The sequence below is a fragment of the Canis lupus genome, chromosome 4 (genome assembly GCF_003254725.2).
Source record: "Canis lupus dingo isolate Sandy chromosome 4, ASM325472v2, whole genome shotgun sequence".
Classification (NCBI taxonomy): domain Eukaryota; kingdom Metazoa; phylum Chordata; class Mammalia; order Carnivora; family Canidae; genus Canis; species Canis lupus.
The window spans coordinates 57,346,919-57,373,431 of record NC_064246.1 but is presented as its reverse complement, the minus strand read 5'-3'; the positions used below and the strand labels follow the sequence as shown (position 1 = coordinate 57,373,431).

At 37.8% G+C, this 26,513-nt stretch overlaps 1 long non-coding RNA gene across 7 annotated transcripts in view; it reads left to right on the top strand.

Moving 5' to 3' along the window:
* The first annotated feature begins 1,406 nt into the window (after window positions 1-1,406).
* Window positions 1,407-26,513, top strand: part of LOC112651429 (uncharacterized) — a 146,227-nt gene continuing 121,120 nt past the window's right edge. The window contains exons 1-4 of one of the 7 annotated variants that reach the window (XR_007410297.1): window positions 1,407-1,742; window positions 16,226-16,396; window positions 16,725-16,821; window positions 21,296-21,428. This is a non-coding gene — a long non-coding RNA (uncharacterized LOC112651429). Of the gene's footprint in view, window positions 1,743-1,794; window positions 2,331-16,225; window positions 16,397-16,724; window positions 16,822-21,295; window positions 21,429-26,513 lie in introns of those variants that run through there. The other 6 variants (XR_007410298.1, XR_007410301.1, XR_007410295.1 and 3 more) reach the window with 6 other exon arrangements.

Below are 26,513 nucleotides of genomic sequence, written 5' to 3'. Positions count from 1 at the left end.
TTAATCCTGCCAAATTGCCTCTCCATAAATGTCATTCTGCTCTATTATCCTACCAATCATGAAAGAAAAAAAAATTAAGTCTAAAATGTCTAATTTTCACTAAAAACATAGTGGTTTCTTTATGTCCAAATTACAGTTGTTTCTTTTTCACACATTTGTAATCATTTACATAGGGTGAGCATAACTGTGGTATCTAATTGAGTCCTAAGTGCCAGTATTTCCTGCTGAGAACAAGATCTGTACTGGTGAGGGGGGAACATCGGAGAAACACTGCCGTGTGTAACCCAGGAAGTGGAATTAGTTGAGGATAGATGCATTCAGTGGCATGCATCCCATTCTTCCTATTATGTTGCTCCTTCTCAAAATTGAGATTCTGCTTCTTAAATCCATTCCCACTCTTTTGAGGATCTCTTTAAGTGTGCTGGATTCCTGGTTATCCTTAGAAGTGCAGCTCGTTTATTCAGTTGCTTTGCTGGTACTCAAGCATACTAATAAGGCTTTTGTGAAATGTCAGCAGTCACAGACCATCTCTGGACTCATCCTGTGATTAGTGAATTTGCTGGCAGCCTTCATAGTTCCTTTTGGAGAAAAATTAAGTGTTACAGTAACCATAGTAGCATTTGTAGCTATGGACCGAGAATTAAGGTTATTGATTACTGTATTGGATTTAGAAACTTCCATGTGAATTCATACATGTTTCTTAATGTGTTTGTTTTGTATGGAATAAAAGAATTTAAAAAATCCCATACCTACTTCTTTATTCCATAGGAAAAAAAAATGACAAAAATGAAAGTGCTTAAGAGGTTTCCTGCCCCCCCCCCCCGAGCCATTTCAACTAAGAGGTATTGAAAATCTCCTATAAGCCAATCACTAGGGAAATATCAAGATGAAACCCTATCTCTGCCATCAAGGAGCTAGTCTAGTAGGAAAGACAAATGTTTCAACCAATATTATAATATGGTATAGGGATAAAAAATGGGTAGCAGAGGTAGAGCTATAACTACATCCAACTTAGAGGTGGCAGGATGAAAAGACGTCTTTTCAAGCATATTTAAAAATCTTGAGATATGAGGGTGTTTGGCATAGCATGGTTGAGAAAAATTTGGCATAGCATGGTTGAGAAAAAGGCACAGATGGTCTTTGGCAGGTATGTTAGTTTTCTAACGCGGTGTGCCGAGTTACCACACACAGCGTGTACAATGCCTGGCTATCATCACAGGTTTGGCTTATCTGGCTCATTGGCCCAGGCTCTCCCAAGCCTGAATTCCAGGTCATCCAGCTTCGACGCACTCCTCTGAGGCTTGAGTCCTCTTCCGAACTCATAAGGTTGCTGGCAAAATTCAGTTGCATGTGATTCTAAGACTGAGGTTCCCACTTTCTTGGTGATGGTCAGCCAGTAGCTCTTCCTGGCTCCCAGAGGTCCCCCACAGTTCTTTGCCAGGTGGCTTCGCCCCTAGGCAGTTCACACCATCACTGATTCTTCCAGGGAGGAAGAGGACCTCCCTACTAGGATTTCCCAGCCTTCGAAAGGGCTCCTGCCTGATGACGAGGTCCACCTAGGGTGGTCTCCCTCTTGATGAACTCATAATCAACAGTTTGGGCGTTTACTTTGAACTACAAAATCTCCTCAGCTTTACCATGTAATGTAGCCTAATCACAGGAGTGATGTCTCCCTACGTTTGCCATCTTCTGGGGTTGGAAGAAAGTTCCTGCCCATACTCAAGGGAAGAAGGTCATAGAAGGTATAAGTTCCAATGGGTCATCTTAGAATTCTGCGTACTGGGGTGGGTGGACTTGAATAGTAACAGGGTTGAATCCTAAGAGCTCTTGTTCAAAGGAGGCAGGGATCCTATAGATAATGTTGAGTTACTGTTAGATTTCATCCAAGGAGGCATGGAATTTAATAGAGTAAAAGATAATTTATTTGGCTGCGTGAAGAATGGTTTGACGGTGAAGCTGGATGAGAGGCAATTAGGAATTAACTCAGGATGGCCTCCAGAGTACAGTGTCAGCTATGGCCACAGAGACCGGCAGGAGAGAGAATTACTAGAAATATTTAGAAGGGAGAATAGTACAGTAATTAATGAGTGATAAGATGGTGGCCAACACCATAACTGCCCTTAGCTGCTATTTCTCAAGATCAAGACTTTATTCTAAGGAGCCAAATGGAGTATGAAATAAGTCTAGAGAGGAGACTGATATATCTTATGATATAATGTTAATAGATTTTAATTAAAAAATTTATAGTGTATGTTTAATTAGGCTGTATTTATGTAGTATTCCATATTCCCAAAGAAACCTGTTTTTTTCCAAAGAAACCTTTGACACTGGTAAGTAAAATACATATTAAGCCATGACAGCAAATAGATTTTTTATAACATTTAGATCAATACAATTTCAATTTGCATAAGAGTTGCAAGAACAGTACAAGAAATTCCTGTATGCTCATTATCCACATTCACCAGTTCGCATTTTGCACTATTTGCTTCATTAATCTTTCTACATGGTGATAGGGATATACATTTTTTTTTTAACAATTCCAGGGTAATTTGTGGACAGCATGCCTATTTACCCTTAAATATTTTAGTGTCATTTCCTACAGACAAGGCATCAATTTGATAGTATTCTGTGAAGGATATTTTCATCTATGTTCATAAGAGATGCTAACTGGCAGTATTTTTTTTTTTCTTTAATGGCTTTGATTTTTTTTTTAAAGAAAGTATATCAAGTTGAAAAGGAAATTTTATAAACAAATTTGTGTAATGTTGGTATCATTTTGTGCTTAAATGTTTGTTTGTTTTTTTAAGATTTTATTTATTTATTCATGAGAGACACAGAGAGGCAGAGACACAGGGCAGAGGGAGGATAAGTAGGCTCCATGCGGGATCACACCCTGAGGTGAAGGCAGATGCTCAACTGCTGAGTCCCAGGCGTCCCTTGTGCTTAAATGTTTGATAGTATTCACTAGTTCGATAATCTGGGCATAGAATTTTTCTTTGGAGAAAGTTTTTAATAATGTTATTACTAGACTAAAGAGTCTTCATCTATTTAGTTTGTGTGTGTTTTATCAGTTCTGATTTTTCAAGGAATTGGTCTATTGCTTTTTTGTTCTTGGATTTGCATAATTTTTCCTGTTCCTTTATTAGCTTTTTTTAACTTTTTAATTTGAGGTAATATCAGATTTAAATGAAAGTCGCAAAAATAATGCAGATAATAACTGCATAACATTCGCTCAGTTCCCCAAATGTTAAAATTTTAACACATTTGCTTTGTTTTCTCTTTCCCTCATTTTTATACATGCATACTTATAAGATGTAACATAAATATTTATAACATAAGTATAAATATTTTCCTGAGTTCAGTACTGTGCACTAAGTTACAGATATGATAGCCACTTATCCCTAAACAAATCAGTATGTATTTCTTAAAAAACAAGGATCTTCTCTCTTATAACCACAATGCAATTTTCAAAATCAGAAAATGAATGTTGATACAGTACTATTATCTCTATGTAGACCAACTATTTCACTAAATATTTTTTACAGAAAAAGGCATAAAAATTCCCAAACCCAAATTCTGTTACAAATCCTAATCCAAGATTACATATTTCACTAGTTGTCAAATCTCTGAAGACTAAAATCTCCTTTAATCTGGAATAGTGCCTTAACCTTTGTCTTTTGTGACCTTCATGTTTTTGTAGAATGACTCAGTTTCTCTCTTCAAAAAATATTTTTCTTGTTACTAGATTTTGGTTAAAAGTTTTTGTAAGAAATGTCTCAAATGATGTATCCTTTTCAGCAAATCAAATCAATAGGCATGCAGAATCTACTGGAATCCTTCATGGTTCTGCCAACTTTGATCACTTGGCTTTGTGGGTGTCTACAAATTTTCTCCACCAAAAAATTACTACTTTTCCTTTTGTAAAGAAGTGAAATAATATGTTGAGATTCTGAGAATATTTCGCTTTTTATTAAATATCCACCTGTTAGTTTTAGCACCAATCAGTGATTCTAGCCTGGAACTGTTATTACTATGGCAATTACCCAATCGTAGTTTTGGGTCCCATCATCCCCTCTACATTTTAGTTGAAATTGTACTATAATTAGAGTATTTTTGCATCTCCCCCATTGATTTTTCACATTAATTTATGTGTGGATAGTCCTTTCTATGCTAACAAGCACTATAACTTCCTGGTTTTGCTCACATTTTCTCAGATTTGGCTGGGAAAAGTCCCTATCAACTTGTTTCTATGTCTTTGATATATACTAATTTTTCTTTCAGCACTTTTGAACTTTGGTAATTTCCAGATTCCTATACTTTGCCTCTGCAGCCCTAGAGTCAGCCCTTTCTCCAGGGTCCTACAGTTGTGAATGGTATTTACAAACTATAATCTGGACATGACCTGTTCTTTGCTACTGGATGCCATTGCTTGTAAACTTAAGGAGATACATGTGTATGTGTATGTATGTAGATACGTAGGCATAGCCGCATCTATATTGAAAACTGAGTTCATATAGATACTCCCAATTCCACAGGATTCATTCTATGGGGAAGCTGCTTCCATTTTCCTAGTTAACTTCCTTGACATTGAGAACACTGATTCTCATTATCCAAAAAACACTTACTTCCTCAATACTACAGTATACGTAACTTTAGTATTTATTAGTATTTAATGCTAAATTAAGCAAATATAGTATTGTGAAAGCTGAAAAATATATCTGTCCTAGAGTTTAACATTTGTTTACTGTTCTTGTTTTTAGCTTGAGGGTATAGACTGAAATAAAGTATTCAAAAGTTAATTGGGGATAGTTCATTTTTCTTCAGTGTGATTGTTATTCTTTTGAATGACCGGTTCATTTGTTGCTGTTTTTATCCTACTTTGTCCTCCTCCCATCTTTGTTGATTTTATTTATAAGTATATTAAAAATAATATGGTTTTACAAGTCAGGACTATACAAAAAATTATACTTAGAATGAATCATTCCTCCTACCTCTGCCATCCATTTTATCCAGTTCCCATCCCCCATTCCCTTCCATCTTGGACCTACACTGTAGGTAACTAATCTCTTTCATTTCTGGTTTATCTTTTCTATGTTTCTTTTTGTGCAAATGAGATTTATGTAAGTTTTATTTCTCCTTTCTTACACAAAGGAAGTCTACAGTAGTTTCTCTGCACTTTGACTTTTTTTTTTTTTTAAGTAACACTGTATTCTTGTTATCCTAATAGCTATAGGGTTTGTAGTGACATTTTCTCTCATTCCTCAGGTTATAATTGTGCCTTCTCTCTTTTTTCAGTCATTTCGTGAGGAGTTAATCAGTTTTAACTTTTCCAAGAACTTGCTTTGGGCTTTAACTTTTTCTATGTGTTCTTACCTATAGCATTTCCTTTCTTCTACTTGTGTTGGATTTATATTGCCTAGCTTTTTAGAATGGAAACAGATTGTTGATCATAAATTAACTTCCTTTCTATATAAGCATTTGAGGTCACAGGTGTCTCACTAACCACTGCTTTAACTACATTCAACAAATCTTGATATTTTGAAATACTTTTTAGTTTCTCTGTAACTCCTTTCATCCATGGATTATTTCTATGTGTATGTTTAATTTTCAAGTATAGAGGGCTTTTTACTGGTAAATGTATAAAGAAGATGTGGTGTACAGTGGAATTTTTCTCAGCCATCAAAAGAAATCTTGCCATTTTGCAAGTGCATGGATGGAGCTAAGTGTATTATGCTAAGTAAAATAAGTCAGAGAAAGACAAAATATATGATTTCACTCATGTGGAATTTAAGAAAGAAAACAGATAAACATATGGGAAAGGGGGAAATTAAAAAAATAAAATAAAAGAGGGAAGAAAACAAGCCATAAGAGACTCATAATAGAGAGCAAACAGGGTTGAGGGAGGGAGGTGAGTGGGGGATGGGCTAGATGGGGGATGGGTATTAAGAAAGGCACTTGTCATGAGCACTGGGTGTTGTATATAAGTGATGAATCCCTGAATTCTACTCCAGAAACCAAGGTTACACTGTATGTAAACTACTTAAAAATTTAAATAAATAAATAAATAAATAAATAAATAAATAAATAAATAAATAAGATAAATAAATATCTTTTACTGATTTCTAATTTAATTCTGTGGCCAGAGAACACTTTTTGAATTTTTTTTAAATTTTTATTTATTGATTTATTTATGATAGTCACACAGAGAGAGAGAGAGGCAGAGACATAGGCAGAGGGAGAAGCAGGCTCCATGCACCGGGAGCCCGACGTGGGATTCGATTCCGGGTCTCCAGGATCGCGCCCTGGGCCAAAGGCAGGCGCCAAACCACTGCGCCACCCAGGGATCCCGGAGAACACTTTTTAAATACATCCATCTTTTAAAACTTGATGAGAAAATTTTCTTTCATGGCCCAATATATACTTTTTTGAACATTCTTTTTTTTTTTTTTTTTTAACATTCTATGTGCTCTTGAATGTGCAGTTTACAGTTAATGTAGTGCTCTGTAATGTTATCTAGGTCAAAGTGATTAATGCTCAGATTTTCTATGCTCTTCTGACTTTGATTTGATTGCTCTGTAAGTCACACAAAGAGGAACGTTAAAGTTACTAATGAGTATTTAGGATTTGTCTATTTTTCCCTTTAGGTCTTTAAATTTTGCTTGATGTTTTTTGAAGGCCTTTTAATAGGCACATAAATTTATGATGTCTTCCTAGAAAACTACCAGTTTTATTACTATGAAATATTCTTCTTCTCTCTTGTACTCCTTGGCTTGAATCCCATTTTGTTTGCTATTAATATAGTCACTCCAGCTTTATTATGTTTATATGCATAGTAAATCACTTTTCATTCTTTTACTTTTAAATTGTCTATTTTAATTTAAATGGCATCATTTGTAGGCAGCATGTAGTTCTTCTTATATATAATCAGTATTTTTTCACCGTTAACTGGAGTATTCAGTCCATTTTTGTTTAATGTAATTATTGATAAAGTAGATTTAAGTGTATCATTTCTGTTTCCATTAGTTCAGACTAGCTGGCTTATATATTTATTTACAGTTTGCGTATTCTTTCCTGACTATTTTTAGGCTAACAATTTAAGTAGTCCATTTTATTGGCTATTTATTTATTTGTTTGTTTGTTTATTTTTAAAGGTATTATTTATTTATTTTGTTATTTAAAGGTTTATTTATTTATTTATTTTTAAAAGTTTTATTCATGAGACACACACACAGAGAGAGAGAGAGAGAGAGAGAGGCAGAGACACAGACAGAGGGAGAAGCAGGCTCCATGCAAGGAGCCTGATGTGGGACTTGATCCCGGGACTCCAGGATCACGCCCCGGGCTGAAGGCACGCGCTAAACTGCTGAGCCACCCAGGGATCCCCATTATTGGCTTTTTAGCTATGTATGTACTTTAGCTATATGTTTTTGATAGTTGCCCTAGAGACTACAATATGCACAGCCTAATCTATCACAGCCTATTAGAGTTATCTCTTAGATATCTATGTAAAACTTAGAACATCATTGTTCTATTTGCCCGTTCATCCTTGGGGATGTTAACATACATAGCACACCTAGGATATGCTGTATGATGCACATCTATGATACAGCACTATACATTAGTGTTTAAGTGTTAAAATTGTTCATTTAAGTAGTCACGTGTCTTTTAAGTTAAGAGAAGAATACACAGATTTTTAATACCTACAAATATATTTATGATTTATGGTGATCTGCATTAGTTTCTGTAATCCTAAATTTTAATCTATCATTTTTCCTAAATTTTTTTTCTTTCTTTTTTTTTTTTTATTTATTTTTGATAGTCACACACACAGAGAGAGAGAGGCAGAGACACAGGCAGAGGGAGAAGCAGGCTCCATGCACCGGGAGCCCGACGTGGGATTCTATCCTGGGTATCCAGGATCGCGCCCTGGGCCAAAGGCAGGCACTAAACCGCTGCGCCACCCAGGGATCCCCATTTTTCCTAAATTTTAACAACATGATTTACTATTCCTTGAATTGCCGATCTGCTGTAATAAATTCTTATAGTTCCAACTTATCTGAAAATATCTTTATTTTGCCCTCATTTTGAAGGTGATTTTTGCTGGGCATAGGATTCAGGGTAAAATAAGTCTTCTTTTAACAGTTTAAACTTCTTTTCTTTGTCTAGCCTCCTTTGAAGAGACACCAGCTATCATTCTCATTGATGGGAACTGTAATATCTCGTGCATGTCATTTATGTTTTCTCTCTGGCTACTTTGAGGATATCTGCTTATCTTTAGTTTTCAGAAGTTGGATTACAATATGCCTAGGTAAGGTTTTCTTTGTAATTATCCTGATTGCAATTTGATGAGTTTTTTTGATCTGCAAGTTTGTTTTATTTCCCAGTTTAGGGGAGTTTTTGACCACTTCCCCTCCCCCCATATTCTCCTGTCTTATTTTTCTCTTACCTACTCTGGAATGCTCCTCCCCACACCCCTTACCCACCTATACATGGTAAACCAAATTGTGTGTGTATCTTGAAGTAAACTAAAAATTATATTGTCTTCCTAATAAAAGATGAAACTTAGACTTGGGTCATTTGGATTTTCTTTTTTCTTTTCTCCTTCCAAATCAAATGTTTGAGTCTTTTAGTAGCCAGCATTCTCTTAGATTTACAGTTGGGTTGAATACATTCAAGTCTCAGCACAATCTTCTTTGTAGTTTTAGTCTTTTTCCAGAAAATCCTCTTGCCCACTATAACCAGTCTACTTGGGGTCATAATATCACTTTCCAGGCATACAGAGAATCCTTGCCCTGCTTGTATGTGTCATTTTGTTGGTATTTGCCACACTTACAGAAAGTCCAGTGGTTTTTAGGAATGTTCAAAATATTTACAGGTATGTTACTGGATGGATGCCCTTACATATATTTTATACCATTGGATATTGTCCCATGAGCCTCTGAGGTTATATTGTTGTTGTTTCAATTTTGATTCCCTTTAATCTTCAGAGTGAGTAATTTATATTGATAGACTATTTATCTGTAGACAGATTATCTTCTGAACATAATCTACCTTCAATTTCACTGATCCATCCTTTCTGCTCTCTCCAGTTTGCTTTTTAAGACTTTCAAGGAAATTTCATTTCAGATATTTTACTTTTCAGTTACAGAATTTTTATTTTATTCTTGCATTAAACTTATTTTTTTGGCCTACTTTCCCTACCTCTTTATTATGATATATTTTTCTTAACATTTGAAAACCTAGATTTAGTAGATCATTTCAAGCCTTGTCTGCTAGTTCCAACATCTTGAACATTTTAGGTTCAGGAGTATTGACATTTTCCTGTCTCTTTGTGAGCCTACTAGGTGTACTGCATATTCTTAATGAAACATTATAGGGACTCTGATTCTGTTTTCTACAGAATGTTCTTTTTAGTTGTAGTAGGCAGTCTAATTAAGTACCAAACTGTCTTTCTTGCAGTGGGCAGAAGTTGAGATCTCAGAGCTCCTTTTAGTTTTATAGCTATTGTTTTACAATGTAAATCTTGGCACTTCCAAGCACTAATGGGAGCCAAAGATTTGAGTGGTATATTCATACTCAGATTTAGAGGCTTTCCCTCTACCCCTTTCCTAGATTTTCCCCTTCATTTTCTAGCTGCCCTGGTAGATCTGAACTCCATGCTCTGACTTCTCAATTCATTATGGTTGACTTCTTGCAGAGTAGGGAATGCCCACAGTACAAAGTTTAATAAATGTGAATGTTTTCCAAAGTAGTTCCCTTCTTTCAAGGGCCAGCTTCCCTCCAATTCCTTCTTGCTTTTGACTTCTGTCTAGGCCTCCTCTTTAAACAATGTGAGTTTGTTTTGTTTTGTTTGTTTTGGTCCATTGTTTACAAATGTAAACTTCACTGCATTACAGAAAATAGAACGAGAGTAAGTAGGTATTTCTAGGTTGCTAGACCAGTACTATTCAATAGAAATATAAACTATGTGACATAATAAAACATTTGTAGTAGCTACATGAAAGTAACAAATAAGAAAGAGTTGTGTTAATAAAATGTATCATTAGAATAAGTAAAACATTACCATTTCAACAAATAACATAAATTTATTAGTAAAATGTTTTCCCTTATTTTTGTTTACTCTAGCTTTGGAATCTGATGTGTGTATTATACTTTATAGCTCTATTTGGATGCTAAATCTTCAGCAGTTAAAGCAGAATGTAGTATTATGGAAATTATGAAGTTATGCTTAGTGGAAAAGTAGCTCAGATTGCTTCGGTTTCTAAGTTAATTAAAAATAAAGTAATACTAAAAATCCTCAGTTTTACATATGTTAATGGTTAGTGGCCACATGTGGCTAATGGCTATCATACTGAGCAGTATATATAGGTCTAGCTAATAGTAAAGGATTTCTGTATTTTCACGAAGGAAGCAGCCTTGTAAGGAATAAGTATAACTTTATAGGAACTTAAAATAATTCATATACAAGTACCTCTTTTTTGGAAAACTTTTTTAAAAATAGGCTTTTTCTTTCAATATTTACAGAGATATGAAAAGAAAAAGTCCTAAACTTCTTGCAAAAAGAATTTGGTAACAGGAAAGCCAAATTGGTTTGCATGAAGCACACCATTTATTGCAGACTTTGTCAACAAATTACTAAAATTTTTAATGGAACACATTGTTCATTCTTCTATGAATGTATCCTTCTGGGATTCATATTTAATAATATCCTGGCTATAAACACCTGCTACTTTTAAAGTGTTCTTTTTTGTTGGCTAAGTAATTATAACAATGATCTTGATTATTTAAAAAGTAGTCTTTTGGTATTATTGTTATAATTGCCTTGATTCCCAAGGCAGAATTATGTCTAAATTGGCTTATGTAAAATTCCAGCTGTGCAAACTAGCATAAAAATCTCATAAATGGTGATTGACTTGGTAGAAAATATACCTACAAACCAAGTGTTCTTAGTACCCTATTTGGGGGTGAGAGTCTGTTATAATTCTAATGACTTATCATATTGCTTATAGGTTTTACTGCCCTAGCTGCTTGATTCTGCCTATGCTGAATTCCATCAATGTCTAAAATGAAGAATCTATTTAACCTCCTTCAGATCAAAGCTCTAAAATTTCAGTATCATAAGGCAGGAAACGTTGAATGTGACTAAGAACAGGGAGGTCAATTTGCACCATCTGAATTGGGGCCCAGTGGTCATGCATATGCAATTAATATGGTTAAACTACATAAAATCAGGTGTAGAAGAAAAGAATGGTAAGAAAAGTGATGCTATCTCTCTCTCTCTTTTTTTTTCTAAACCTGGTCAAAGAGGTGACCAGGCAATTAGAGAAGAGGGTGAGAAGACTTCATCATTGTGGGCAGCTCAGTTGACCCTTGGGCACATGGAATCATTTTTTTGAAAGTTTCTTTGGGTGTCTGGGTGGCTTAGTTAAGTGTCTGCCTTAGTTCAGATCATGATCTCAGGGTCCTGAGATCAAGCCCCCACATCAGGCTCCCTGCTCAGCGGGGAGTCTGCTTCTTCCTCTCTGTCTGCTGCCCCATGCAATACCCGCCCCCCACCTGTCTCATGCTCTCTCTCTCTCTCTCTCTCTCAAATAAAATCTTTAAAGAAAAGTTTCTTGAATACTTGTTATGTACCATGTTAGGACTATCTTTGGGGAATACCATTGAATATGATACTCTATGGTGCCTACCCTCATATAGGTAAGATGGTAGGCAAAGTGCTAAGAATGTTACAATTATTACCTCATTTGTCATTAAAAATAAAAAAAAAAAAACAATTGGGTGACCCTTTTCAGGAAAAGAAAGCGAGGCCTGAAAAATCACTTCAAGATCAACAAAAATGCATGTGGCAGGGCATGGATTAAACTTCGGTTCCATCACTCTATGTGCTATATTCTTAATCTCTGTTGAGTACTATGGATAGTGGTTTTCTCCAAACTGGTGTCTTTTGGTTCTTTGTGAAAAACGTCTTGCCCTCATTCTAAGATATATAACTTTTGAAATTCAGAAGACCCCCATATCCTTACTCATGACTCTACTGCTCTTGTGAAAATGGATTATTTCTATCTGCTCACAATGGTTCATTATATGAAGCAACAGTGTTATGTATCCTGTATTCCCCTAGTTATTGTAGATCATTTATCCTGGGCTTCAGGAGCTTTGAACTTACAGGAGTGATCCAGGTTTCCAAGAAGCAGATCGTTTTACTTCTTTGAATTAAAATACTAGGTCTTGGGGCAGCCTGCATGGCTCAGTGGTTTACGCCACCTTCAGCCCAGGATTGAGTCCCACATCAGGCTTCCTGCATGGAGCCTGCTTCTCCCTCTGCCTGTGTCTCTGCCTCTCTCTCTCTGTCTCATGAATAAATAAATAAATAAAATAAAAATAAATAAAATACTAGGTCTTTGAACCTGAAATGACACTTAGATTATCTTTCCTGGTCCCCTTGTACTTTAGAGTTTGAAACAAATTCCAAAGAGGGGGCAACTTGTTCAAGATCTAAAGGTTAGTGTCAGTCATTAGACCCAAACACCATTAGCTTGATGCTCAGGTATTGTTCCCTGTGTATTATGGATCACTCTTGCCTTTTAGATTACCTTTCTCTGAAGTTTGGACCAAATAGGAGTCTAAATTGGAATATAGTCTGCAGTGTTCCAGGAGTTCTCATTCTTCCATACCACAAAGATGCTGAAGTTTTCAGAGCATTCCTGTGGGTGTGGGCTGGGAAGTGGGAGTGAGTGAGGGTCACACAACTTAATTATTGCTAAAACATGTGGTACTCACAAAGGGAGGAATGATTTGCTTACTTGGTTTGCTAGCCAGCCTTTTTCATTAAGCATTATGCTTATACATGCTGAAAGGGAAATAAATACCTTATAATCACAGAATCACAGGCTGTTTATTATGACCATCCTTTCTTCTTTCCCCATCTAATGATTAAATCCTACTTTAATATCCCCAGCAAATAGGGTCACCTAGCATCTCCACTGGAAAGTCTTTTATATGCGTTTTCTCTTGTTATTTACAACTCCATTAGGTAAAAATTAAAACTAACCCCATTTTACAAATGATGGCTTGGCTTATAAATATTAAGAAATAGCAATTTGTAATTGTCAGGGCAAGACTTAGGACTTGGCACAGTCAGGATCCTGAATTTTTATTCTACATTCTATCATGTCAAAATTTGCTTGCATACCTCCGGTGACAGGGGACTCATTGGTACCTAGGGCATTCCTGCATATCTTTGGATTATCGTGATTGTGAGAAGGCCTATCCCTTAATGAGGCTAAAATTTGTTCTGTTGGACTTCTGCAAATTAATCCTACTTTACTTCTTTGATACAGCAGGGCACAAGTGCTATTATCTTCTTATAATGATTTTTTTTTTTTTTTTTTAGAGGGGGAGAGGCAGAGCGAGAGGAAGAGACAGGATCTCAAGCAGATTCCCCACTGAGCACAGCCTGATATGGGGCTCTATCTCGGTGTGCTGAGATCATGACCTAAACTGGAATTGAGAGTAGGACGTATAAGCGATTGAGCCACCCAGGTACCCCAGTACCTTTTTCTTTAGTTATGGGATCCCCATGACTTTCAAATGGTACCTCCTGGGACATGATTTCTGGTTTCCTTGCTATCTTGTTCCTCACCTCTGAACTCCTTTTAATTTAAATGAGCCTTAGAGCGGGGCTCCTGATTAACTAAAATCTGGGGCCACATAGAATTTATTAGGTAGGGGGCAAAGAGATTATCCAATACAGTGACTTAGATAATATGGGAGGGTTTTTTTTTTCTTCTATTGCACATAAAAGTTCAGAGGTGATGGTCTGAGGTTAGTAGTATTACTCAAAGATCCTCAACTCAGGCTTCCAGAATTTCTTTTTTTTTTTTTTTTTTCAGAATTTCAATAATCATCATTTCCCAACTGGCAGCATTGAGGACAAGAACCTGCAAAGAAAGCAGCTCCATCTTAAAGGACATGATTGGAAGTGTTGCATTGCTTCTGTGTGTGAGCACTGGCACCTAACTGTAAGGGAGCTGGGAAAGAGCACCTCAATATGGCCAGCCATATTCCTAGTGAAAACTCAAGCAATTCTGTTACTGAAAGAGAAAATGAACACTGGAGGCAATTGCAGATTGCCACCTGAAGTAAGGTGTAAGTGAAAAGGAAGGGGTAGGATGCCTGGGTGGCTTAGTGGTTGAGTGTCTGCCTTTGGCTCAGGGTCTGATTGCGGGACCCAGGGATCAAGTCCTATATTGGGCTCCCTGCAGGGAGCTTGCTCTCCCTTTGCCTCTGTCTCTGCCTCTCTCTGTGTTCTCATGAATAAGTAAATAAAATCTTTAGAAAAAAAAGGGGGGGCGGGAGGGAAGAAAGGAGGAAAAGGAAGGGGTGAGGGAATGTATCTTTTTGACTCAAGCATGAAAATAGGCACCAGGGAGTTTTAGTATTCTGTTCATCTGTCCTCTAGACAGTCACTTACTAACTTTATCTTTAGTTCTTAAAAGAATATGAATTGTATTCTTTCTTTTTTCTATTTCACAAAGCTATTGTGCTGTAGTTATAAAAGTGATTTTACATGCTGCATTAAATGATTTTATAATGGAATTATAGCCAATATAATTATTTTGTAAGTGATAAAATTGGAAGGAATAGCTTATTAGGACCCAAAGAGGTAGAATTATAGAAGACAGGAGGTTTTCAAAGTCAATAAATGGCAGTGAAGTTACTGAGAAAAACATGTTTATATGTTGTCTCTTCACCTGTCCTTGAGGTTTTATGTAACTTTGGGGATTAGGGGGACCAAACAGTTTAGAGTTAACATTTTTGTTTTATATTTTCACCAGAAATTTGTTGTGATTATTTTCCCCATCCTCACTGAGATTTTTTGGAAGATACAAGATGTCTCTGATAATTGTTCAATAGAGATTTAATTGTATGATAATTGGTTGTACTGTGGATGATTCTGACCATTTAGAAATTGCATAATAAATAAACCATAAAATCTGTGGAGCCCTGAGCATTTTTGTTAAGGCTGGATACTGTGACTTCTACTCACAGCCTAGAGCACATGGCTAGAGGGGGAGAAAATGTGACATAAAAAATGCACACCCACTCTCCATCCACCAGGATTTTCTATAGATTAAGAGAAGTGAACGCATTAAAAGTTCCCAGACTGCCCCTGCCTGGCTTGCACTATATTACTTTACTTCTACCAGGCATATCTACTCTTCACCCCATGTTTCTCGATCACCTGACTCTTGTAAGGTGGTCTTAAGGAACTACCCCTTGAGAAGGTTTGGATTCCCTTTCCAAACTTGATCGTTCTAGTTAAGATCTGTTAAAGAAACTGCCAGAATCTATATTTCCTTCTTCCCTTCTAACAGACTTTGTTCTTGGGAGTGCCAATATGCCCAACTTAGAGTCTACATTTTCCCGTGTCTTTTATAGGTTGGGGGTAAGGGGACACTCAATGTAAACAAAAGTCCTTGGATAGTACCTCTCTGGAAACTGGTAAGCAGGACCAAGCATAGTGAGGTATACTCTTAAGCTTATATCCCTCCCTCCTTTCTTCATACTGAAATGTGGATGTGATGGCAGCAGCGTGGCAGCAGCCATGAGCTAAGAAGGAAGGGTGAGAAGGTTAGAAGTAGCCTGGGTCTCTGACTTGCACTTCCCATACCTGTAGCCTGAGACTGCCTATTCCCTGACTTCTTCTATATGAGGATCAAATAAGACCTATACCTTTTTTTTTAATAGTGTCTTAGGATATGTTGTGTAGAAACAGCCTCAGGCAGGGATTCAGGGACAAACATAAAGGAGAGACTGATACATATTAAGGAAAGGGGAAGTAAGAAAGAAATAATGTGGTCTTGGGCGAAGTCTAATCATGGTCTTGTCTATGGGGACCTGGGATCTCTGGAACATAAGTTGCCACAGAGTTGTCTTACTATGAGGCAAAAAGGCTAGCCTCTTCTATCAATATAAGGGAGCCATTGACTGTGGGCTACCACCAGAAGGGGATATGTGCATAATTTTCTGGGTAAGGCTGCTTTTGTCAACTGAGAACAGTTCTCCAGACAAGAGTGACAGTGAGCATTCAACCAATGCCACATAGTCTGGGGTCTGGGTGTGCCAGCCCATTAGAGTAGTCAATGTGGGGCACTGCAATGTCCCACCTCTTGCATTGTTCACATCCACTTCTCACATAAAATTGATTTTATCCACCCAGATTCTCCAGGATTCTGGATTTAAGATTCCTAGGGAAATATTCAAGAGGAAAATTAGCAGAATGAACTCCAGAGCTGCTACAATTGGTCCTGAGGCTGTGACGGATACTTATCCCTCCCCTTCTCTGCCACCTCATTCTAGATGATTTTCATTCTCAGCCAGGACTTACCAGGTATTGGCAGCTTACCTTGGATGCTTCAGACCCTCTTCCCTAAGCAGTCTGAGGCCCCTGGTTGTTTGCTTATCAGGCCGTGGTTTCTCTACTTTCCCATTTAGAGTTAAAGTGGGCATAGGAGTATCAGGAGATGACCCAACAGATAATCTGGATGTCAAACATATGCCTTTTTGTTTTTGTTAAGTGATAGCTGTCCTGCCTCTCATAACTGTCAGGGTTAATTGCCAGAAGGAAAACTCTGTTCTGTGGCTGCTGGTGTATTGACAGTAACCAAGTAACACTTTGGCTTTAAATTTAATGATTTTTTCACTGTGTCTGCTGCCAGAAGTGTCCCCCTCTGGTAACCAGCACACCTAGAATTACAGAGCCTGAAGCTGTGGATATAGAAGTGCATATTCTCCAGCGGGTCACTGGGAATGATGGTGAGAAGTCTTATTCATTCTTTCACTCTTTGGTTTCTTAGAATATTCATTGAATTCCTTTTTTTTTCCATTTCAAAGAAATAGCTGTGATTCATAATAATGTTATAGCTATAAAAGTAATTTTCACCCATTGAACAGAGTCGTGTTTTAATGTTAATTTAGCCAAGGTTATTCCTTAAGTGATCAGTTTGGAAGAAGCCTACATAAAATGTCTTTTGGTTTAATAGAAAGAATCCTGAAAGACAGCCCTCCATTCTCACAGGTGGCATCTCTAAGTGGCACATTAGTTGTGTGAGTTGTGTGTTTAATAAGCCATTTCATCATTCTATTGGGATGGCAGCTTCTGGAAGTATGTGGTAGGATTCGTGGAACCCAGGGCCATAAGCTGCATGGCCCTCCTAATGAATGTGGGGAAGAATTCATTCACTACTTACACATATACAAATCTTTAGTTACCTGTTTTAGTATACATTCAGCACAGAAGCCCCAGTTGCGGTTTCTTCTTGGTTAATATTGCTTTAATTCACTGTTTTTCCATGATTCACCCATTTTTTTTCAGGTGCTGGACTGATTAGTTATATGGATTATGATAGAGACTGTTATTCCTGGGATGCCTGGGTAGCTCAGCAGTTGAATGTCTGCCTTTGGCTCAGGGCCTGATCCTGGATATCCAGGATTGAGTCCCACATCAGGCTCCTTGCATGGGGCCTGCTTCTCCTCCTTCTGCCTGTCTCTGCCTCTCTTTCTGTGTCTCTCATGAATAAATAAATAAACTCATAAAAAAATGTTATTCCTGCATCCTTTAGGTCTTTGAAGGTGGCCCTCATCTCTACCATTCCACCTAGGTGCAATACTGCTTTTTCTATAGCATCTTAGCTAGACATGGGGTGTAGATCTGTGGCTTCTACTTGGTTGTCCTACTATTATAGTTTTCCCCCTATAGGTAAAGGAATCAATGTACAGCTTCTACCACCTAATTATGTTCATTCTAATAATACATTGGGGATCTGGAGAAATGACCACCAGTTGGTCCACAGGGGAAGTCCTGTGAAAGAGACCTGGGCTAGAACTCCATAGGGCTCTAATGGTGCTTTAGTTCTTTGCATATCATCATTAATTAACTCGGACCCTATATCTAACAGCCCTTGAAATAACTGGATAGTCTTTCTTCTCCAGTATAATATTACCCAAAAGAATGGCTGTAGGTCCTTCTGGGAGAGGACTAGTTGAAATCACTGTATCCACTTGCCATGGTGCTTCCTGGTATGTTGCTCCTGGGGACCTGGCCTCTTCTTTAGTCAATGGGTCCTGATAAAGTATGGGTCTGGAAACTAGTCAGGGATCATGACTTTCCATTGGGGTGCCCAATTATATTTTCTCCAGGAATACCATGTTCTCTTATTCATCTCCATAAAACCCTGCAGGTCAGGCCATGTCCCACCCCTGTGCCTGCCAGTTTTAACTTGCTGTTAATTGCTTTCCTTATTTATGCCCACTCTGCTTTTGATGTTTCAGTCAATTATCAGTGAGCAATGAATGATAAATCACTATTAAATATCATTAGAGAATAGTGACCCATACCAACAAATCCTCCCTTACTCAACTTTATATTGTACCCTTCTCCCACCTTGGTCTAGCACTAGATCTACTCCCAAGCATAGTGTCTAGATACCTGCAGGATATGTAGACCAGCTTTATAGCTTCATTATAGCTTCATTGACTTAGAATTCCTCTTCTCTTTTAACACATCCATAACTTTGCCAGTTGGATCACAATAAGATGTGACTTTAGTTCTTGGTCTGGTGCCCAGAACGTGGGTGAGAACAGATTCTGAGGAAGACCAACATTGTATTATAAGGCACCTGCCCCATTTAGAGTTTCTTCAGTCATCCTGCAAGAGGAATACTTGCCATTTCTATGAGACCAGAGAGTATAGGGTTATCTGGGGGTTTAAAGTGTTCCAGCACATCTATGTAGATATCCTTATCCCAAGTGGACATATCTTATCAGGGACCTAAGTTTGGCATAGACTTAAGATAAGAATTCCATTTTTCCCCCTGAAATTTGTAATCAATCCCTGTGACTGATATTCAGTTTCGTGTACTCTTCAGTTACAGAGTATGGGACTCCTTTTCTAACATATAACGTTATTAAGGCAATAGTTTAGATTTTGGCTATTTTAGTTCACAACATTTACACAATGAAATGATTTTTTAAAAAAGATTTTGTTATTTATTTGAGAGAGAGAGGGAGCATGAGAGAGAGAGAGAGCTCACACAAGGAGGGTGAGGGGCAGAGGGAGAAGGAGACTTCCTGCTGAGCAGAGAGCCCAGTGTGGAGCTTGATTCCGGGACCCCGGGATCAGGACCTAAGCTGAAGGCAGGCGCTTAACTGACTGAGCCACCCAGGATCCCCAGTGAAATGATTACTTAAAAACTAGTAAATTTACATAATCCTAAATCCAAAATCCATATCCTAAATCATTTTTAGAACATTATCATCACCCCAATAAGATCCTACATGTCTAATGACTGTTAATGAAAAGAGAAGGTCTCTTTAAAATGTCTGGTCCTATTCTGACCTTTTGTCTAGCACTTTGGAAACTAAATGTCTTAAATGGAACAACTCGAATGTTGTTCCAGAACTAGATTGGGGTAGATGGAGCTGGAAAGGGATCTATGAATAGGGCAAGGACAGGAGTGCCTTTCTGATCAAAACAGGTGGCAAATGGATCATGTGAGAATAATCCAGGTTATTGTTCTCATTGGAGCAACAATCCTAGCAGTGATCTGTAAGCACGGAGTTGCTCAGCTAGTGGTTCCTAAATTGGGAGGGACATCAGAATCACCAAGAAGATGTGTCATGAATACATATTTTTGGGCCCTGCTGCTGGAGATTGTAATTCACCAGGTCAGAGGTACAGATTCACATTCTTAGCAGGATGCCTTGATAATTCTCACAATTCACCAGGTTGGGAGCTATTATTCTGGTAGTGTAAGTTTGCTTTTTCAGTAGTAGTTGTAAATTTTTTCCAGGAAACACATTTGTGGTATTGAGTCAGAAAGTATTGGAGATATATATATATATATATAAATGTTTAATCCATGGATAGAAAATAAAACCCAGCACATTGGTATTTCACATTCTTGTATGTAGAGATGTTTATCTCTTTTCTGAAGTGAAAAAAAAAAAAAAAGAATTGCCTCAAGGAATTAGGCCTGTAACACTTAGGTTTGTTTAGTTAAGGATCATAAACATAAGGGAGGCAAGGCATTGTGAACATGATATGACCCAGAGGTAAAGAAGCTGAAGTTCATAGCATATTGGAAGCATAGAACAGGGAGTCACTGGGATATCCAGAAAGTTGTCACTTCTGTAGAATTTCCACAAATGAATCCAGACCATTTTGTATGATTCTGTCTAGCTTCAGAAAATCACAACTCTGATTAAGTACTGTGATTATTTAGAAGAGAAAGGGATATTTGATCATAAAATAGGTCAAGTATTATCTTCACCCTTTATGGAAATGAGTCAGGGGTTAATATAAGGCAATCTAACTCTTTTCAGCCCACATCAGATTTCTCACTAAATCCTCAAATTTCTACCTTTAAATTATTTCCAGACTTGGACCATTTTCCACCTTTTTCCTCCCTGTAACCTCTTTGGACATTTCCAGCATTTCTTTTGAATTATCACAATAACCTATAATTAGACTTTCTCCAGACCTTACCATGTACTAAACACACATGCACACATTCTATTTGCATTACAAAAGACTAATTGATTCTGTGAAAATACAGTCTCTAGTATAAATCTTCCAGTAGCTATACATCAACCTCATAGTAAAAGTCAATGTCTTTATCATGACCACAAGGGCCCTACATTATCCCATCTAGCTCACTCCTACTATTTCCCTTGATCATTCTGCTTTAGCCACAGTGGTGAGCTCTCTGTTGGTTGAACATATCAGGTACCTTCCTGCCTCAGGATAGTGATACCTGCTATTTCCTCCATCTGGAGTGTTATTCCCCACTCTCTTGGTTCTTCTAGATCTTAGCACAACCATCTCAGTGAAGCCTGTCTTGGCCATCCTATTTAAAACTTTAATCCTGCCTGGGACACATTTTTAATATCTCTCCATGCTCTATTTTATATCCTTAGCACCTAACATTATCTACTTATGATCTATTTATGTACCTTACTGTCTATCTCATCAATCAGGGTAATGAAAGCTCTGTCAAGACAGAACAATGCCTGATTCTAGGTGCTCAGTAATTACTGGCATTAGTGAAAAAAGATCTATTATATAATTATTGGTTAATTCTCTGTTTTAGCCTGGGAATTTTGTTTATTTGTGAATGAGATGAAGTGGGACTTTATTCCTCAGAGCTCAAAAAAGAATAGATTTCTGAGAATTAGAGAACACTGGATATTATAATCAAGTTGACTTGTGTCCTAAACCTCTGACTTTCAGCAATCAGAATGTGAAGCTGCAGTGGATCTTGAGTATCATTTGGTCCAGTCTTATATTTTACAAATAAGGAAAATGAGGCTCAGAGCAAAAAAGGGATTGCCTAAGGTCATCAAACTGAGTGGCATGTGCTGAGGTAAGATTTTTCCTCCTCGATTGCAGTACAGTTATGCCTTTCTTGGTCTTTTGTTCACAAGTGAACATTTTCTGATAACTTTTGAACTGAGATGTTCTTAACAATTGTTATTCTTGAGGAGAAAAATATTTTGATTTTAGCAAAACCGTGCTCAGTCTCATACATAATTTTTTCATACCCAGTAAATAATTCTTTAAATATTCCTGTTTATAACATGCCTATTTTTTCTTTTTACTACATGTAAACATTATGAACTATGTGCAGTTTTGACAAGGTGCCCATGTTCTGAGAACCCTGAAGGGCAAAGTGCTGTCATTGCGTGTATTTGATTATTTAGTAAGTATTAATTGAATACCAGTATGTGCAAGAAATAATCCTAGGTCCTGAGATTCCAGTGATAAATAACACAACTGAGGCCCTTGTAGAGGACATGGAAGATAAAATGATAGCAAAAATAATTGCAGATAATTATATGTGCCTTGAAGAAAACAAAACAGATATGCAATAGAGATGGGATCAGAAAAAAAAATTGTTAGAAGGCAACATCCGAACAGAGGCCTCAAAGAAAAGAACCAATCAGCCACCTGATGATATGGGATGGAGTGGAGTAGACAGACACCAGCAAGAATACAGGTTTTATGCTGGAAATAGGCTTATCATGATCAAGGAAGAAGAGAAAGGACAAGTTGATTGTGGCAATACAAACAAAAGGAAGGTTGGTAGAAGATGAGGTCAGAAAAAGAGTAGGAATTTGATCACCAAACCTGAGTCCCAATGAAGATCTTGGGAAGCCCTAGGGGGAAGTGATTTAAAGCAGGGAGTAACCGCTGTGGTTTAGATTTGGAAAATCCCACAGTGGTTAATGAGTAGAGAATGTGTTTCAGGCCGCCTGGGTGGCTCAGCAGCTGATTGTTTGCCTTTGGCTCAGGGCATGATCCTGGGGTCCCCGAATCCAGGCCTATGTCAGGCTCCCTGCAAGGAGCCTGCTCCTCCTCTCTCTTTCTCTCTCTATCTCTTTCTCTCTTTCTTACTCTCTCTCTCTCTCTCACTCTCTGTGTCTCTCATGAATAAATAAATGTTAAAAAAAAAATGTGTTTCAGAGGATCAAAAGTAGAACCAGTCAGATCTTAGGGGGAAAAAAATCAGTCAAGAGAAGACAGTGGCTTGGAGAAAAGAAGTTACAGTAGAGACAGAGAGATTCCATTATGTGGTGTAGGTACCACACTAACGACTGCTCAAGTGACCAAATCTCATAAAGTGTCTGCCTGTGGACAACCCATTCTGAAAGGACAAAGGGGAAATGGTGGATAGGTTTGGTCAATTTCATCAAAAGGGGATACATTGTTACATATGGTTGGAAGGCACACTTCACAGATTACTGGGTCAAGAAGATGTTATTAAAAGAAGATGCAGAGAGGATTGCTCTGTGGCCAAATAAGTGCAGGGAACAGATCCAGTAGATTTCCATTTGGAGATTCACAGTGCAGATTAATTTATTCTGAGAGCTCTAGAGTTAACTTCATTTTTCCCATACTTCTTCAAAATCTTTAATCAAGAAATTGTTTTCTTTTTTGCCTTCCTCCCAGAACACTCACTAGTAAGCTGAGGGAGATGGTCTTAAGCAAGCTGATGCAGTGGAATAGAGACATTATTCTCTACTGCCATCACTGACTTTATTTTGTGTGCTATTGGACACACCACTTTTCCTACTGGAACATCATTGTCCTCATCAGTAAAATATAAGGTCAGAATAATGGGTCATCAGCTTCACTTTCTTTTATACAGTTGTTTAAAGTTGTTTTTCCTATAAATCCTCAAAGAGTAGTTGCTTGAGATAAAGCTAGTAACTCAGTTTAAATGAGTTTGGCGGTAATGCTTCAACCCACCCTTATCTTCCTGAGCTGATAGTGACATGATTTCTTTGTACTGTGTGAGAATTTTTTATCATCTTCACTTGCAAAGGAGGTATTTAATAACTGGATCAGAACTGTTGCTAGCCCAAGGTCTGAATCTCCTAGGAGAAGAGTTACAATACTGTGAAGGTGGGTCAGACCAAATGGATTTACAGTACAGCTGGTAATACTCACTTAGATGTTACTAGGCAACTGTGCAGGGTGGGATGGAAAAGATATCGATACTCAGACTGTGTCTTGTAAGCCCATTTGCTTCAAATCTCAAGAGATGCATTTCTTAGCAAAAAGTGGAGTACTGAAAAAACATTCTTTTGTTCAAAATTTTTTCTGTACTTTGAAAACAATGAGGACATAAGGCATATTTTTGCATGTTGAAGGTTGCATTAGCTCCTTTACCAAAAGATCCATCCTACCTTCTGTCTTTCCTTCATTCTTTCCTTTCTTTCACATTTTGAGGATGAGTCAGCCTATTTCTCTGGACCTTGAACATCTTTAGCTGTGCTTTTGGGAACCATAAGCAAGCCTGAGGAATAGGCAGGCAGTACAGAGAGAGACTATCAGGGGGCTGGTGGAGGAAATGGGGTTAAAAAGCTATGGAATCATGGAGGAGGTAAGAAAGAAGATAAAAATAAGAAAGATTAATGGAGAAGTACACTCAATTTGGAGTAGGAAAGACAGAGGAAGCATATTCAAATTGATGTTACTTTTTTGGTTCAAAGAGACATAAGGACAGCTAAGCCCTTAGTTATCTAAGGGATTTCCAAAAGTCATTTGTTAACCTAACAAATGGCACTTTTATCTTTCCTATCACAGGAAATTGCAAGATTTTAGAAGCTCTTCACTAAGAACAGAGAATTTTGTCTTTGGCAGCTCAGTATCTGAGCTCTTCCTGAGGTCTCAGTAATCTGTTTTGGGAAAGGAGGTAGATATGGAAAGAGAAGCAGTTGGAGTATACAGAGTGAATCAGGGAGAGGAAAACAACCAGGGATAGAAGAAACTAATTTGTTGGAAATGCAAGAACAGGGGCAAAAGAATACAGTCGTGAAGGAGCTTGATTTGGCAAAAGTTTCAGTGAGATTGAGAGTGAGTTGGGGCAGAAAAGAAGCTTTGGAGCAGATATGGGTATAATGTGTGAAGAAGGGGGAAGAAGGTTTCCATGGATGTAAATTGGAGCTCCTTGTATGATGTTATTGAGGTAGCACCAGTAAAGATGGCAATCACTTGTAATTGCCTCTGATCCCTCTCCACTGCCTATGACACAGATCAAGGACTAGATGACATGCAGCCACAGCTGACAGCAAAGATGGAAAGGAGAGAAAGAGCTGAGAGGGGTGAGTGGAATGATACATACATGGAAGTAAGTGCATAGGGAAGGAATGGAAACGTTTCCTATTTTCACCAAAGACTCAAAATTCTAAGCAAGAAATTTTAGATTAAGTAGCAATGCACTTCCTGGCTGTACAAGTGTACTATGAAAATTTTTTTTGATATTCACATAACCTGGCAAATCTGATTCCTGGCTTTTTAAAGAAAATGTTGACTATAGCATCTTTCTGGCTTACTGAGAGAACACCTCTTCTGTGAGAGAAGAATACATTGAGCAGATTTCCTGGTCTGAGCATTTGTGATTTAATGATTCAGTACCACTGAAATGAATTTTAATATAGTCAACACCAATTCTGAATACTTATCCCAACACACTATTTTCACTGGCTTTGCCGTCTTGAGATTTCCATCGACTGTGTTGCATTCGGTCTTACTTCTGAGGCTGCAGTCAAGAGGCTGGATAGAATGAAATCACCACCCTATTACTATTTATGTAAATGTTCAGCAGGGTTTTGGGGTGTCAGCAATAATCACCCCAGAATTCTGTGGTGATCAATGTACCAGTTACACTGACAGAGTTCAGTATTGTTTTAAGAGAAGCATCAGCATATGGAATTATATCACAAGTGTATACCATAGAACGTGGAGCATGCAAGATCTTGTTTGGCAAAAGAGTTTATTTATTTTTTTTTAGAGCAGTTTTGGATTTGGACAGAGGGAGAAGCAGGCTCCATGCACCGGGAGCCCAACGTGGGATTCGATCCCGGGTCTCCAGGATCGTGCCCTGGGCCAAAGGCAGGCGCTAAACCGCTGCGCCACCCAGGGATCCCAGCAAAAGAGTTTAATAGTCAAATCAGTTTGCACACTTTAAGCACTGCTGGTTTAATATAAAAGCCACTCTGTTAAGAGTGAAAGGACTAGATATCTAGTAGCAGGTGTGCACTTAACATTGTATATTACCTCAACAAGCCCCTGAAACTGTAGGACTATGAATTGGAGGTCACACTCTCTGTCTTCTCTACACAATAGGGTTATAACCTATCATTTAGTTGTGGTCTACGGGGTGAAGTCCTGGCTCTATGGTCAGAGAGCTTATATTAGAATTCTAGCTCTATCTCCTAAAGCTGTGTGACTAGACCATGTTACTAGATTTGCCTGAGCATTAGTTTATCCTTAGGTGTGAATAATTGTATATTTATCTAATGGGGCTGTTAGAGGTAGATGAGGTCACTAATTGTCATCCTAGTACTACTTTAATAGTTATTAGGCCAGTCATATGATTAGCAATATTATGATTAGCTCAAACAATGATTATAATTATGAAACTTTTTTTTTAAAGTAGGAATAGGAGCAGGAACAGCAGTAGTAATTATTGTTGATTGAGCACTTGGGTTTTTTCCAGGCACTGTTCTAAGAACTTACAGGATTTTTATGAGAATTAAGTAACATCAGTTAGGTATCTAATTATACCTATTTTTTTTTAATTATACCTATTTTTACAGAGAAGGATTGCTGTGGTTCAGGAGGTTGAACCTGTTCAGTCTTCTAGTCTGAAAGTGGCAGAGCTATGTACTCCTATGCAATGCCAGAGGATTCTTTTTTTCAAGTAAACTTCATACCCTTGTGGGCTCAAATTCAAACCCCGAGATCAAGAGTTGCATGCTCTACCAACTAAGCCAGGCGGGGCTTCAGTGCTGGAGGATTTTAACCTACTTTCTATCCCAAGTTAAATGTCCCTTTCAACCGCCTGTTGGTGCTGTTAGCATCTCTGTTTTCCAGCTCTGTGAGGGCTTTAAGAGGAAAAACTAGGGATTCTTCAGAGTTCACCAGCAAATCATTATGAGTG